Below are 14,844 nucleotides of genomic sequence, written 5' to 3'. Positions count from 1 at the left end.
AGCCCAAGACTCAGTAGAAGTAAGAGAGCTGGCAGCAACCTGTGGGCGAGGAGACCTGCCTTCCAGCCCTGGGTTGTCCCACGCTGCCGTCCGTCTTGGGCAGGTCATTTATTCCCTGTGGCCTTTGCATCTGTAATCCTGGGCAGTCTAAGAGAGGGCCTATTTCCCAAACCCTCATCAACACTAGGTATTGTTTTAACAAGACCTGCCAGACCATTGTTGGCTTGTCAGTGTACCTTCAAGGCAGGAACACATGAAGGTCACAGCCAGCCAGAATACCTGGCTGGAATTGGGGTGTGGCCACTTGCTGCTTTGTGACCTTTGGCAACTAACATAACCTCTCTGTGTCTATAAAATAGAGCCCATAATAGGACTTGCACTTAAGGTTGTATGTTATAAGAAGTGATATATATAAAGGAAGTAGCAAAGTGCCTGCACATAATTAAGAGATATTTTAATTAAGTAGTATCATTATTCGGTAAGTGTAAACGAATTTGCACACTTCAATAAGCCTGTTAACCATTCAGTGGCTGTGTTCTCCAGTTGACTGCAATGTCCCTATTTCAAGGATTCTTCTTTTTTCTTTCCTTACTTTATAAGAAATTTTTATGTGTTAGAAATGTCATTCTTTCACCTCTCACACATGGCAAATCACCAATATATTTCAAATGAGAATACAAATGAAAATAAAGATTAAAACTTTAGTCTAAGGGTCCAAGTCCTTTCATTTTCCATTTATTCATGTTCAACCTAAATCTGATGTAAACAGGTAAAATTATACCTTGTTATACAGGTATACAGGGTTTTGGTGAAACGAAACAGGATTTTGGTGAAAAATAATTTCAAGAAAAGTAATAAGTTTAACTAACCACTTCGGATGTTTACCTCTATTTGTTTTTTATGATTTAATTCAAATCTTCTGAAACGTGTTCTAACTAAACCTCTCTGCTCTCCACTTGAGGGAAATGGAATTCTAAGATGGGTCCCAAGGTTTTTACCCCTCTGATTTACTTATGCAGTATAATCCTCCTGCCTCAAGTGTGGGCAGGATCTCTGAGTGTGGTGAATTTCCCTCCTACAGTTAGGTTACACGACATGCCAATGGTGAGGAGATTCTGCAGTTGTAATTAAGGCCCCCAATCGGACAATTTGGGGTTAATCAAAAGGGAGATTATCCCAGGTGGACCTGACTTCATCAGCAGAAGCTCTTGAAAAAGGGGCAGGGCCATCCTGAAGAGTGACTCTCCTGCCGACCTTGAAGAAATAAGCTGTCATATTGTGAGGAGCCCCATGGCTGGGAACTGGTGTGTGTGTCTGGGTGGGTGGGGGGTGCTCCAGGAGCCCAGAGCAGTCCCTGCTAACAGCCAGCAAGAAAGCAAAGACTTCCGTCTGACAACCATCAGGGACTGGTTCTGCCACCAACCACGTAAGCTTGGAAGAGACCCCCGAGCTTCAGAAAGGAAACTTGACCAAGACCTTGACTGGATCCTTGTGAGACTCTGAGCTGAGGACTCAGCGAGACACACAGGAACTACAGACCCGTGGAAATAATAACAATAAATGTGTGATTTTTTAAGCCACTGAACTGGAGGTGGTTTGTTACACCGCAATAAAGTCCAGTACACCACCGTGCTCTGAGCGCCCCCGCCACACACACATACACACACACACACACACACATACACACACACACACACACACACACACACACACACGGTGCTTGCTTCTCCTCTGTGCTCTCACACAGCTCAGGCGTGCTCTGATCACGCACTTAGCTTGTCACAGGGAAATTGTCTGTACATTGATCTCTCTCAGCAAACTCGGGGTTCCAGGACAGCAGAGACCACCTTCTGAGAAGGTTTCTTTCACCTTTCTGTCCTCAGAGCCCAACAGACACTTGGAGAATGCTGAGCCAGATCCCCAGTGTCGGATGAAAATTAGCTGAGCTCCATGACCATCAGCAAGCCGAGGCTCTCTGGCCAGCAGCCTCTTTCCTATAAAGTTATAAAAGCCATTATGCATTCGCATGATTCCAGACTTAGCAATGCTACAGTAGAGGTGGCTGTTTCCCAATTTTTTAAGCATAGATAAAGAGCATCTGACTTCTAGCATCTTCTTCCAACTCACTGTGTCATTCTGGGCATGCCATGGGACCTCTCAGAGCCACCCTTTCCTCATTGCAGATGAACTATTTGGACTCACTGGATGATTTGCAGGGCCATTTAATTTCTAGCCTGTGACACTTCTATGAGGCCCAGACTAGAGAACGCTTATATTTAAAAGAGAGGAGGAAAAAGTACTAAGGAAAGGAGGTGACACCATGTTCACGAAAGTTAACCGTCTGTGCCATTTACTTAGAATAGCTGCTTTAGCCAATGAAGAAGAAAAACAAACAAACAAAAAACCCAAATAATTAGGAAAATATAGGACTGTATTTGTAAGAACATTATACTTCTTTTTTTAAATGGGGTTAAAACATTCTTTACTCTAGTCATTCACTATCTGGTTTTTCAGATACAGCCAAAAGTGCAGAAGATTTCGGAGCTTTAAAGGAAGGATAAGGAATCAGTAGAGTGAGGTGACGGCTGCGGAAGGGACGGCGCTGCTGTGTTTATCTGAAGGCTCTCCCGTCTAGCCCATCTCTGCCTGGAAATGAAAGTAATCAGCCTCCGTGCGTGAAACCATCAGCCATGGCTTCAGAGTGGTGCCTTTCAAAAAGGTCACAGAGGGCTGGCCCAGTGGCAACAGGAATTTTGGCAAGCTGTTGTGCGTGTCATTTGCATACGAAAATTAGTTTCTCTGTAAATACAAATTGTTCTGCAGATTAACATGTTGTGTCCTCATTAGGTAGCAAACATTTCCATCTTAAGCCTACAAAGTTGCTAGAGTTGGCTTTGCTTGCATTACACGACAGCATCACTACCTCTGTTTGTACTGATGCCAATTAGGAGTGCTATGTCTTAGAAGAACACAAGAGATCACGCCCGCTGTTCATATACGTAGTAATAATAATGCTGAGAATCTCTGGCAAACCTTGTTAACTTCAAAGGCCATTAGCACGAAAGCACCCCTGGGTTGTAAATGGCTGTGTTCTTGGGCACGTGAAGCATCAGCACGTCTAGAACACTTTGCTCTCTTTCCTGGAGCCTGCTCCTGGCTTACGGTGTGAATCTTAAAAAGGATCTGAGTGCTGTAAAGAAACGCATGCAATTGCATCATTTTCTTTTTTTTATAACTTAATTTTTCATTGAAGTATAGTTGATTTACAATGTTCTGTCCATTTCGCGTGTACAGCAAAGTGATTCAGATATACATATATTATTTTTCAAATTCTTTTCCATCATGGTTTATTATAGGATATTGAATATAGTTCCCTCTGCTATACAGTAGGATCTTGGTTTTTTTTAATTTTATTTTTTATTGAAGTGTAGTTGATTTCCAGTGTTAGTTTCAGGTGTACAGCAAAGTGATTCAGTTATATATATGTATTTTTTCAGATTCTTTTCCACTATATGTTATTACAAGAAATTGAGTATAGTTCCTTGTACTATACAGTAGGTCCTTGTTTCTTATCTATTTTACATACAATAATGTGTGTCTGTTAATCCCAAACTCCTAATTTATCCCTCCCCGACCCTTGCCCCTTTGGTAACCATAGTTTGTTTTCTATATCTGTGAGTCTGTTTGGCTTGAAATCTTTTTATGAAAGATTCCATGATAGGTTTTTATAAAAACGATACATATCTATCCTGCAAAACTCAAAGTTATGTATCAGATTGTGATGTATATCCCTTGAGGAGGAACTAGGACTCAGTTTTATCCTTGAACTATTGTTTCTTGACTGCTTTTCCTTTGTTCCTGCCTTCCCTTATCTCCCTTAAGATCATTAATTACTAGACCTATTAAAAGGCAAGCACTGTGGCCCGGCTGGGATCACAAAATGGCTTAGGCTAAAAATGGCTTCTCCTACGTCAAGAGAGCCGTGCCTTGTTCTCTTTCTCAGGCACCCCACCGCACCATCTGCTTACAATTCCAAGGGGAAAAAAAAAAGGCTGATTCCCAGGATGAACTGAGCCCATACCTCTGAACATTCCTCCTTCCTCATGCTGACTCATGGCTCTGGAAGAATGCCTTGAAAATGAGCTCTCTGTTCCTAGACATATTCAAGGGAAGGCTGAAGGATAACTGGCAGGGTGGCCAATAAAGGACCCATGCACCAGTTGGACTAAATGGCTTTGAACAATGGTGGCTCTGAATTTCTCTGTAAGAGGCTCTTAGGCACAAATCCAATTTGAAAGGTCTGTTGGAGAGTGAGTGAGGCTTTCATAATTGTCTTGAGGCTATGTTTTGCATCATAATTTACATAAAATTAAGAAGTACCAATTATCCTTATCCAAGCAGGAAGCAATGCTGAAGGGGATTGTTTATTCACTTGACAAACACTTGCTGAGCACCTATTACGTGGCAGACTCCTTTCTGGGTTTGGGGATAGACTAGTGGGCAAGGCAAAGCTTCTCTTGAGCTGGCATTCTAGTTGGAGGCAGGGAAGGATCTGTAGAGACAAGAGAAGGCAGATACAAGGAAAAGTGGATGGACTTTAGTCTGCTCCAACAACTTTTCTTTTTGCCACTGTCTCTAAGGTATGTTTTTCCCATGAGTTTCCCTGAGACGCTATTCTCTGGCCCTGTTATAACCAGATTCAAGGGGATACCTTTGGTAAATAATAATTCTCTGATCCTAAGAGATGTGACAATCGGCTTTTCTTCTACTGGCTGTTTTTCACCCTTTACTCAACATGGGAAAGAAGAAAGACCTTGTACAGCTCAGACTCCTAGAATGCGCTTGCTTGAATTTAGCTAATTTTTTTTTTCTATAGCCTCCATCCACTGTCTTGGTTGTCAAAAGCAAAATTAATCTTTCTTTTCACAACCCTTCCAATATTTTGAGACATGTAACGCATCCCTCCCAAACTTTCTTTTCTACATGTTAAATGTCCATCATTTCTTACTTCTACTAGCTGTTTCTCTCCCTTCACTCAGTCATACAATAGATGCTCAATAAATAAATACCCAATAAAAGAATGCGGACTGCATCACCAAGGGACATCCTATAAATCTTCCTCTGCAAGACGGAAGAGAAAAAAGATACAGTATTATCTTTCTAGGTCAGATGGGGCAGCGAAGTGGGGCTGGTTGCCTTTCAATCCCTGTGCCTGTGAGTGTCTGTGACTTTCCAAGGACCAAGCCTTGCATTTCCCTCAGAGTCTCCCATGGCATTGGATCTTCTGAATCCCCACTGTTTCCATCGCAGAAGGGGTTCTTGGAAGTGAAACAGGCCTGTTAAAAAACTCTTTTTTTATGCAATGAAGGATGGAAGGAAATTGGAGAAAGTTCAAAGAAGAATAACAAGAATGATTAAGGGGCTGAGAGCATGATTTATGTTGAATGATTAAAAAGATTAAACATGCAGAACTTGGCCAACGCTACATACTTCGCTATAAAAAAAATCAAAATTAAGTGCCAAAGCTCTCAGCTCCCATGAAAAATACAAATTTGCATATAATTTGGCACAGAGCTCTACACGAAGTTCAGCAGAGCCGGCATCCACACGGTGCCAAAACCACCAGTCTGTTCGGTCAGCTTCAAGTACAGCCTGGTCACGTCGGGAAAAACGCGCCATCTGACCTCATAGACAATGGAATCACATATGCCCACCCAGGGCCACGTCCACATATGCTGTATCCATAAAATGTATAAAATACTGTAACACATAATCATTTAACCAAGAGTCACAGATTGAAATCCCTACCTGGGGCAATCAGGTACCCAAAGGAGAGAAGTGGACTGAGCGTGGAGCGCACACGGCCTGTTGAAAGGAAGCTGCCCCACGGGTTCCAGCTAATCGTTGCCACAAGGGGATTGTGGCCAAGAGTTGCCAGAACTTCTTGTCCATAAAATGAAACCAGTGGCTCAGGAATGCTTTCAGCAGCAAATAATGAAAAATCAGCTCAAAGAGGAGGAGCTGGTGGAGCCAGGGCCCCAGAGTTGGGGATCTTCGGAGTGGAAAGTGGGAGTCATGGCACTAGAAGACGGAGGGGGAGTGGGATGGATGTGAGGAGGCCACCAAGGGGCACTGGTGAGAGTTTAACATCCAGATGGTTATATTAAAACATCTACGGACTTAATTTTTTTTTTTTTTAAAGTAAAGACTGCTAGAAAAGTCATTCTGTGAAAACTAGTTTGTCAGCTCTTATCAGCTTAACTTATTTGTTTCAGACCTAAAGAAACTGAGTTCCAGAGAAAAAGAAAGACCCACAAAGGCATGGTACATGGGCCATTGGAAGACGTGCTGAGTAGGAGCAGGGGCCTGAGAGAGGGTGTTTAGGTTCTTCTCTGATTTCGTTGTCCAGCTCAGTCACTTCTGGGCTCATTACTACTAATTTTTCTAGCTCTATGCATCTGTTGAACAAGGAGTCTGGACAACATGGCTTTAGGATTTTCTCGTGGCTCTCAGCCCTGTGCTGTATCAGAAGCCTCCTAAGGAAAACAGACTTCAGCATTTTATAATTATAAGCCCAACATGTGTAGACACAGAGGTACACCCCCATACATTCATATGAAAGCTAAACTTGTTTGGGGGTTTTTTTGTTGTTGTTTATTTGCTTTTTGTAATTATTTGTCAAAGTTGGATACTTACATTGTGGTCGATGTGTTGAAATAATTTTAATGGGTCATTAATGACTACGAAGGAAGAGAATTTTTAATAGGACTGTGTTGGTTTGTTGAGGTTGTGCACTGCACAATTCTAGGGGTTGCAGACGTGAACTCCACACTCCATGTGTGGCACTAGAGGACATACCAGCCTGGCACTGCATGCCCGGAAACATCCGAGGAGCCCTGGTACGGGAATTCCGAGACACCACAGCTTCCAACGGGCTAAAACTCCACTGGGCACATCATCAAGGTTCCTTGTAAATGAACGATGGCTTCTAAAGAGAGAGAGAGAATCAGAGAATTCTGGGGGAAAAAAAATGGAAAATGGTTACAGCTTCAAGAGAGTGAAGGGTTTATTGCAACTGGTGGACACAGCTTCGAGTGAAGAGAGCAGTTGTCATTTTCAGAAAAGGAGCATTTGGACTAAACACCCTGAAAAATTATGACAGCAAGAATTATGAGATTGGGGAAATACAGAATAAAGGAAGTGGTGGAAACGCCATCCCTGGAGCTGCTTGAAAGTCAACGGGATAAAGAACTAGAAAATCTGTTCTAGGAAAGACCCCTCCACTGGTTCCCCTGAGTCTGAGGGATGATATAATGGCTCTCCTCCAGCTCTAATTACTGAGACGCTTAGACTTTATGTATTTTCCAGAGTCTTATAATGTTGCCGTTAGACCGGCACTGCTCCCCCTCCAAAAAGGGGAAAAAACAAACTCCAAACAAACCCAAACTAGTGGCTCCAAGGAGCATAAAGATTTCCCCAAATGGAAACGGTGCATCATACAATTCTCCAGTGTGAATGTCATCGTTCCCTGATGACAGTCTACCAAGAGGACAGACATCATCCTTGTTTTACTTCATTTATCTGGTTTTCTCTTTCTGGTTTGTGTTAGTTTTAGGGGAGAAAAAGCAATGGGACTGCAAATCTCACAGCACTGGCTGAAAAAGATGCGCATTGTTTTTCTCCTTCTGCCCACTGATGTTTCACCAAGAAGCTGGGGGGAGGGGTGGTCTCTTAGTCACGAGACAGTGGGAGGAGGATTAGCACACAACCAGCAGCAATGGAGACCTGCACATCTCCCATCTGAATGCAGGGCATGTGGGTTTCTCTGAGGCTCAAGAAAGGAAGAAATGGCTGGGTCCTCTCAGTAACGTGGGCTTAAGGAGTACGTGAGAATGAATATTGATCGTGGCGTGTGGAGGCTTTGACGACTGTTTTCCATCTTTTTTCACACTCATCGTGGTGTTACCTATCTCCAGTTATGGACTGAGAGACGACAGAAATCTCAGCCCGTCCGTGAAGACCTAGGGAATGGGGAGGTTCTGTCTTTATGACGCACGAAGTCTAAGAAATGCCACTGTGGCCAGATGCCATCTCCACAGTCCAGAGGTCTCTCTCTGCGGCAGCAGCTCCAAGGGTGGCACAATCCAGAATCTTGTCTAGAATACAAAGAGGTAACAGACACTTTCATGAAATCTGGATGCAACACTAACTGTAACCTGTCTTCTTGAGGAAAAAAAAAAAAATGCGGGTTGGGGTGGGTACCTGGTCTACCATTCACCCAGTCGTGTCTGTGTTGTAGAAAAGGGTCACATTCCAGAGACCCTTCGTTGGTTACCAACCATGGAAAATTTTGGCTACATATTATAAAAACTATAATTAGAAACCCACACTTCATAAATTTTCACAAGTGTTCTGTGTGCATGGTAATTTATAAATTCTTGGGGTTTTTTGTTTCTAGTAAATATTCTTTTAGAGATTTCCAACTTTGTTTTGAAATGAAGGAGAACCCTCATTCTTGCGGATGAGGGCCGCGGAGCGCCCCTAGTGGTCAGAAATTCCATAATGAAAGCGCCAGGTACTGCTCCCAGCTCCAGGGCCAGTGACTCTAAAACGAATGGCTGCGGGTGGAGGGTGAATTGAAGGACCAAACTCAGTGCAGTTATGTCTGTTGATATTTTACTGCAAACACCTCTCCGTTATTGCTTCATTTAGAATCTGAGCTGGTACCACATCAGAAACTTTCACCTATATCTTGTCCTTTAAAATGGAAAAAAAAAACAAACACCATCACAAAACAGTGGTATTTAACTGGGATTTTCAAAACTGGATGATTTTAAACTCAGTGTTGCCTAATCCTCAGCCCTCTCTGCCCTCCCCACTCCTGCACCCCTTCAGAAGCGTCTGGATCGCGTTTTCCCTCGGGATAATTTCTCCAGGCAACCTCCAGTCCTTACTCCACTGCCTCCGTCAATAAGCATGTTGCTTTGCTTCTAGTCTAGGGCCAAAGCCCGTATGTTAAAGTGATGGTGTCACAAAACGCCTGGTGATGTCATAAAGCACTGGGAGATCCTGGCAAAAGCAGCAATTCTCATTTTTACATCCCCGGGAAATTACTGGTACCCAGAGGGCCACCCCATCTTCTGTACATGCACCGGTTGTTGTAGAGTGAGGGCCTCGCTCACTTGGGGCATTTACATGTTTGGCAAATGTCTATAAAAGGCTGTGTAGAGAATCTAGATTTAAAGAGCCGAAGTTATTAAAATAGGGTGGGGTGAGCGAAAACATGCCAGTAAAAACAGACAATGTGGCTTTTTAATCCTTTCTGCAGGAATTCAGGCAAAGGGGGAATAAAATAATTCTATGGGGTCACTTGTAATTCAGCTTAAACTAAACTCAGGAAACTGAATAATATTTCTCAGAAGGCTGATTTATGTACTTAACAGCAACTCAGTCCCAGGTGGCACAGGAAGTAATGCAACTTCGAATGGTGCCCTAGCCTGCGTGCGCAAACGGGCTGCCTAAATCCACGTCTAACTTTTCTTTAAAGCATTTCGGAGTCAGTTCTCCTGGGACTTGAAGCCCTCGGTTCTCTCTTTGCAGGGCCAACTGCAATAAGAGAAGTCCGGGTACCTAGGTAGACGCCACATGATGAACAAATTGTGGTCCAAAGTTTATCTGTGACTCATTTCATTGGAAACTTGAACACATTTTCTGTAAAGAAACAGATAGACACAGGCTGGCTCCCTGGCTCTCATAACCTTCCGAAGTCTAAACCAAACATGGGTCAGATCCCCTCTGCTACATAAAAACTAGAGAAAAGTCACATGATCACCCAAATCTGGGGCTGGGGGGATCGGGGACGGAATCCGATTTAACAAAATTCTTTTCTTTTTCATTCATTCTTTCTGTTCTCCCTCCATTTGGCCCTTAATTAAAAGAGGATAAGAGATAAGTGGACATTTGGTGAACATCCCGATTGAGGTATTTCAACATTTTCAAGGACTTGAGAGATGAAGAGCGCAGTTTATTTCCTCTAAATAATTCTGCATCACAATGCATAATTTCTCTTTGCTGACGGAGCAAATAGCAAGCAAATGGCACAGCAGAGAGAGGAAAAGGAAATCTCCGACTTCGGTGGGAAGGAGGCCCTTTCAGGGTAGCTATTGTTGTTGCTAAGTCAGGATATCTTGGCACTGAGTGTTTTAAAGTCAGATTTACTTGGAACCATCGAGCTTCATTTCGCATCTTGGTTCCAAAGACCTCACTCACCCAGCTCTCTATTAGGCATGCTAATAAAACGTAAAATAAAAACATCTCTGGCAACCTGTGGCTCTTTCCTCTCAAAGTGCCCTGGAGTGGTGGCACAGAGTGGAACTAACACATCCCAAATGTAGGTAGTCAGAGGGAGGAGGAAGAGAAACAAAGGGCCTGGATACTTCACATAGTGGATAAGAAGACCTTGATAACCAAGTCCACTTGGTTGGGGATTTTCCTGTTTCCTTCTGGAAGGAGGCAAGGAACTGAATGAAGCGCTTATCTAAGAAGTGTCAGAGCCCTTTAGCGATGTTATTACAAGGATGTTGGTAAAGTGAAGATTTTGGCAGGTACAGATGGGATCATGTTTGCTGTGAACGAGTTTCCTTGCTACATGTTAATCGGTACTTTTCTAGTATCAGGCTCTTAAGGAGTTCTGATAAAGCCCTATCAGAAACTCTCCATTCACACTTTCCTTCGCATACATTATAAGGAATTCCACATCCCCACTGGGACACGGATGGATCTAAATGATTCCAGTTGAATGTCTGGGAGAAATCACTAAAGCAGGAATCATAGCAGGAGAAAGTCTGGCTAAGAAAGAAACTTTGGAACATTCCACGTGGGGCTACGGGATGGGGTGATGGATGGTTTCTAACAGGTTACACCCAACTTCAAGTAAGAAATCATTTGAAAGAGCCTCAGCTGGGCTTCACAGGCCCCGAATGAGAGAGAATGATGGAGTCAGAAATATATCCACATGAAAAAAAGTTTAATTCAGAGGGAGAGGACTCTAAGAGGGTCTAGATAAAGCAGTTTGGTGTTTCAGAAGAAAACATACCATTTCAAGGAGGTCTTAAATCTTGGCCCACTGAGAAAATGTGAAAAATCTCCTCTTTCCTCATTTAAGCCAGAGCAATCTTCTAGTATATAAATAATTTAAACTCAAAAGATAAAAAGAAAACCCTTACATCAGAGTTACTAAAACGGTAATAGATAAGAAGCCATTTTCTTCCCCATAATAATAAAACTGGGGTAGCAGGTCCCAGCATCTGGAAAGCATGTCACAGTGTCAGCACCAGGGCGGTCGCAGATGAAGTCAGATTTTTAAAGTATGCAGGTCAAGGGCAGAGCACAGAGCACGTGGTCAAGAACAAATGTAAAGGACATGAAATTGGGGAAGTACAGAATCAGGAGGGTGGCCCAGAGGGAGGGAGACGTTATTGGAAAATGTGACAGCTGGGAATTAGTGATGAACACATAACAGAGGACAAGGGAAAGGAAGAGAATAGCACTGAGGGTGGGTGGCAGGCAGGAGATGACCTATTCTGTCCCCACGGAGTTCGTTCTTCTCTAGTAAAGATGATTGTCTTCAAACTAGAAAGAATAAAACAAACCTGGTGAAGAAGAAACTGATGCCTCAAATAGGTGAGCTACTCCAAGAGCCTTCTCACTTTTAAACTACATCGAAAGCTTTGGGTCCAGATACATCCTATCCCAAGATATTGAGAGAACTTTACAGATGGGACTTCTTTAAAAATTATTTCTATTCTGGAATAATTATAGGTTCATAGGAAGGCACCAAGAAATGCACAGAGAGGGCTTGGGCACAACTTAGTCTCCTCTAATGTTTGCAGATGGGAATTTAAAACCACTGACCACATTTCTGAGAATTAAATGGAGAATGAGAATGGTACCAGAAGACTGACAGGTGGACAAATAATTTTAGAATTGTCAAAAGTGGCAGGAAGGTAATTTCTGACCTCTGTCATTTGGTGAGCTTGTAATGGATCTCTTGTGAAATTCTAGGAATGCTTGATTAATGTTTTGAGTATATGCAAAGCAGCGACTATAGGAATAACACTAAGAGCAAGATGGGCAATTTCTTTTTTCTTCTTCTTCTTTTTTTTTTTTTTTTTTTTTTTTTTTGGAGAGAACTTCTTGACTGACAAACCAAGAGACTTTTTGCCTTCCATGTATCTATTTTCTCCCCAGCTATTTGAAAAGTTCTTCCATTGTATGTCTGTTGACAAATTGGTTTTAACTGTAGTGCAGAAAGAGGAGCCCATCGCTGGTACTGAGAGATCAATGAATCAGCATCGAAGTGGAAGGTGTTTCTGATGGCGTGTCACAGGGCTTTGGCATGAGCTTGGAGGACTGAATAAAAACTCAAAAATGACTTCAGCTGTTGGAAGAATAGGGGGAAACCACCAAAGTGAATTTTGATAATTTTTAAAGAATCATGCTTTAAAAATACAGGATGTGAGAAACATGTTTTAATAGCAACACTTCGGAAAAGACTTTGAAGTTCTAGTTGGCGTGCCAGTAGGAATGACAGGTGGGAAAAACCAGAGTAATTTTAAGACATTATGCGTCTAACACAAAAGATGATAGAGTCACATTATACTTTCCACGGTCAAAACCTACTTGGAATATTGTGGTTATCTGTAGGTCCCAATTTTAAATAGGACATTGACAAGTCATTACTCATTCAAGTAATGAAGAAGCTGAGTTTGCCATAGCTGTCTTCATAGATGGGGAGGGATAGCATGTGGAAGAGGATTAAATTAATTTTCCATTGCCCAAGGTATGGAAACAGTGTCAAGATATGGAAGACGCAGTAAGTAAATTTAAATTAATATAACAAAAATATTTTACTAATCAAGAACAGGGGTTTTAGTAGGTCAGTCAATTTGAGCATTTGAAGCCTAAGGGGGAGATCTTAAAGGAAGATAAAAGTTTGGGAATCAACAGCCTGTAGTTTGAATGAGATAATTGGAGAGAGAGACAGAGCAGGCATTCATTTCCTGGGATTCTTTGCATGGTAGAGTGTTCTCTCCATGACTTCATGGAAGTCAAATTTTGTTTGTACATGCACCTCTCTGGATAGATTGGTCTGTAAGAGTTCACAGATTCCAAAAGATCTCACAACCTTAAAATTCAAACTTTGAGTTCACAGACTCCCAAAGATCTCTCACAACCTTAAAATTCAAACTTTCCTTGTATATGATCAGAAAGTAATTTTGACTATTAAGAGGACATCTGAGGTACACAAGTTTTTAGGGTGTAGGTAGAGGAATGAAAAGAAACAGACACAGCGATCTAAGGACAATTGGGCAGGACACAGTGACAGAATTCAGTGGAAGGAAATTTGAACTGGAGGAGTCAGCAGCAGTTCACATGCTCTGGAAAGGTCTCACACAACAAAAATGATAACCTGTCCCAGAGAAGTGCGACATACATATTGAGCAAGGTAAATGATGTGCAAAGCAACAATACAAGAGCTGTCAGAAAGCCAAGTGCAGACTAATTTAAAATAAATGGTGCAGAAAAGGGCTGTGAGGTCAAAGGAAGGGAAATGCAAGTGGAGAAAGCTAGAGGTTTAAGGAAACCCTTGTGGAGATGACAAGACCTAAGCTAGATCTGAGGGTCAAGACACTCTTTTATTCCAACCAAAGGCAACCTTATAGTTTTTTAAGCTTTCTTTTCATTATGTCTACTGGGCAAAAACATGTCCTTCACATAAGAGGTACCTAACGTGTTTGAAGATAACTATACAGTCACCCTTTGACCTTCTTGCCTCTAGCTTCAAGAGTTCTCAATCCTTAGGGAGGAGATTGTCTCAAGTGAAGAGCCCCAGGAAACCTGACTAGGAGTCAGGATTTGACATGAGGGGAAATAAAGAGCCTCTGCCAGGTTCTGAATAAGCATGTATCATGACCAAAACCAAAAATCTAAGGAAGAACATTTTGAGTCACAATACTGTAATGTGAAAAGATTGGGAAAAGGCCAAGTTCAAGTCTCTTATGACCCATCTTGGGGCAGAGCAGTGGAAATGGGAAGTGGGAGATGGGCCAGATAAGCACTGGAGAGGAAGGACTGCAAAGTTTGGTAATGTGCTTGGTAATGGATGAGATATCAGAGATTGAACTCTCCTTGACTTCATAATGTGCTTAGCAGCCCCAGTCCTCAGACAGGTGCAACTTGGAGGGAAAAAAAAAAGTAGCATTCAATTGTTACATCTTTTTATTACTTGAGAAGCACAGATGTGTGATGGCTGAGGACGGAAACAGGAAAACCAAGGGCCCACACATGATGGACTACAGAGCAAGGAAGACCAAATGTACATCTTGACTAGATTTTGTGTTCTGGTTACTGAAATGAAAGAGGACATGTCCAAACAGACTGGAGTGACTGTTATGGAGTTAGATTCTGGAGGTCCTCTAAGGATGAGCTTGTAGGCTGAGCAGAGGAAGCCCAAGGTATAGTATGGAATCCCCCTGTCCATCCTCTGTACGGGGAGGGGAGTATAGGGAAGAGGGAGCCAGAGAAAGTTCTGTCCGGCCGGGAAGGAACTGATTACCTGGGGCAGGTAACTTACATGAAATTGAGATTTGTTGAGCCTCTACTAGCTGTCAGGCACTTTAGATGCATTTTGTTGTTTAAAACTTATAATAACCTGACAAGGAAGAGTGAGACATGAGGGAAGTACAATGAGGGTCACGTGAGCACCCTGTTGACTGTCTTCATTGCCAACAGTTCCTGGAAAGGCTCCTTTCCGGAGAGAAATAAGCAGCCTCCCTGTACGAG

The 14,844-nt window shown here is 42.5% G+C and overlaps 1 protein-coding gene across 3 annotated transcripts in view; it reads right to left on the bottom strand.

Annotated features, from left to right (window-relative positions):
• The window catches only part of FUT10 (fucosyltransferase 10), a 359,041-nt gene that overhangs the window by 4,265 nt on the left and 339,932 nt on the right, over positions 1–14,844 (bottom strand). For all 3 annotated transcript variants that reach the window (XM_032468336.1, XM_032468337.1, XM_032468335.1), the window contains one exon: positions 6,859–8,156. The gene's annotated coding sequence lies outside the window, so the exon portion shown is untranslated. The remainder of the gene's footprint in view (positions 1–6,858; positions 8,157–14,844) is intronic.

The sequence above is a fragment of the Camelus ferus genome, chromosome 26 (assembly GCF_009834535.1).
Source record: "Camelus ferus isolate YT-003-E chromosome 26, BCGSAC_Cfer_1.0, whole genome shotgun sequence".
NCBI lineage: Eukaryota > Metazoa > Chordata > Mammalia > Artiodactyla > Camelidae > Camelus > Camelus ferus.
Note: the sequence above shows the minus strand (reverse complement) of the source record. Positions and strands in the feature narration are given on the sequence as shown.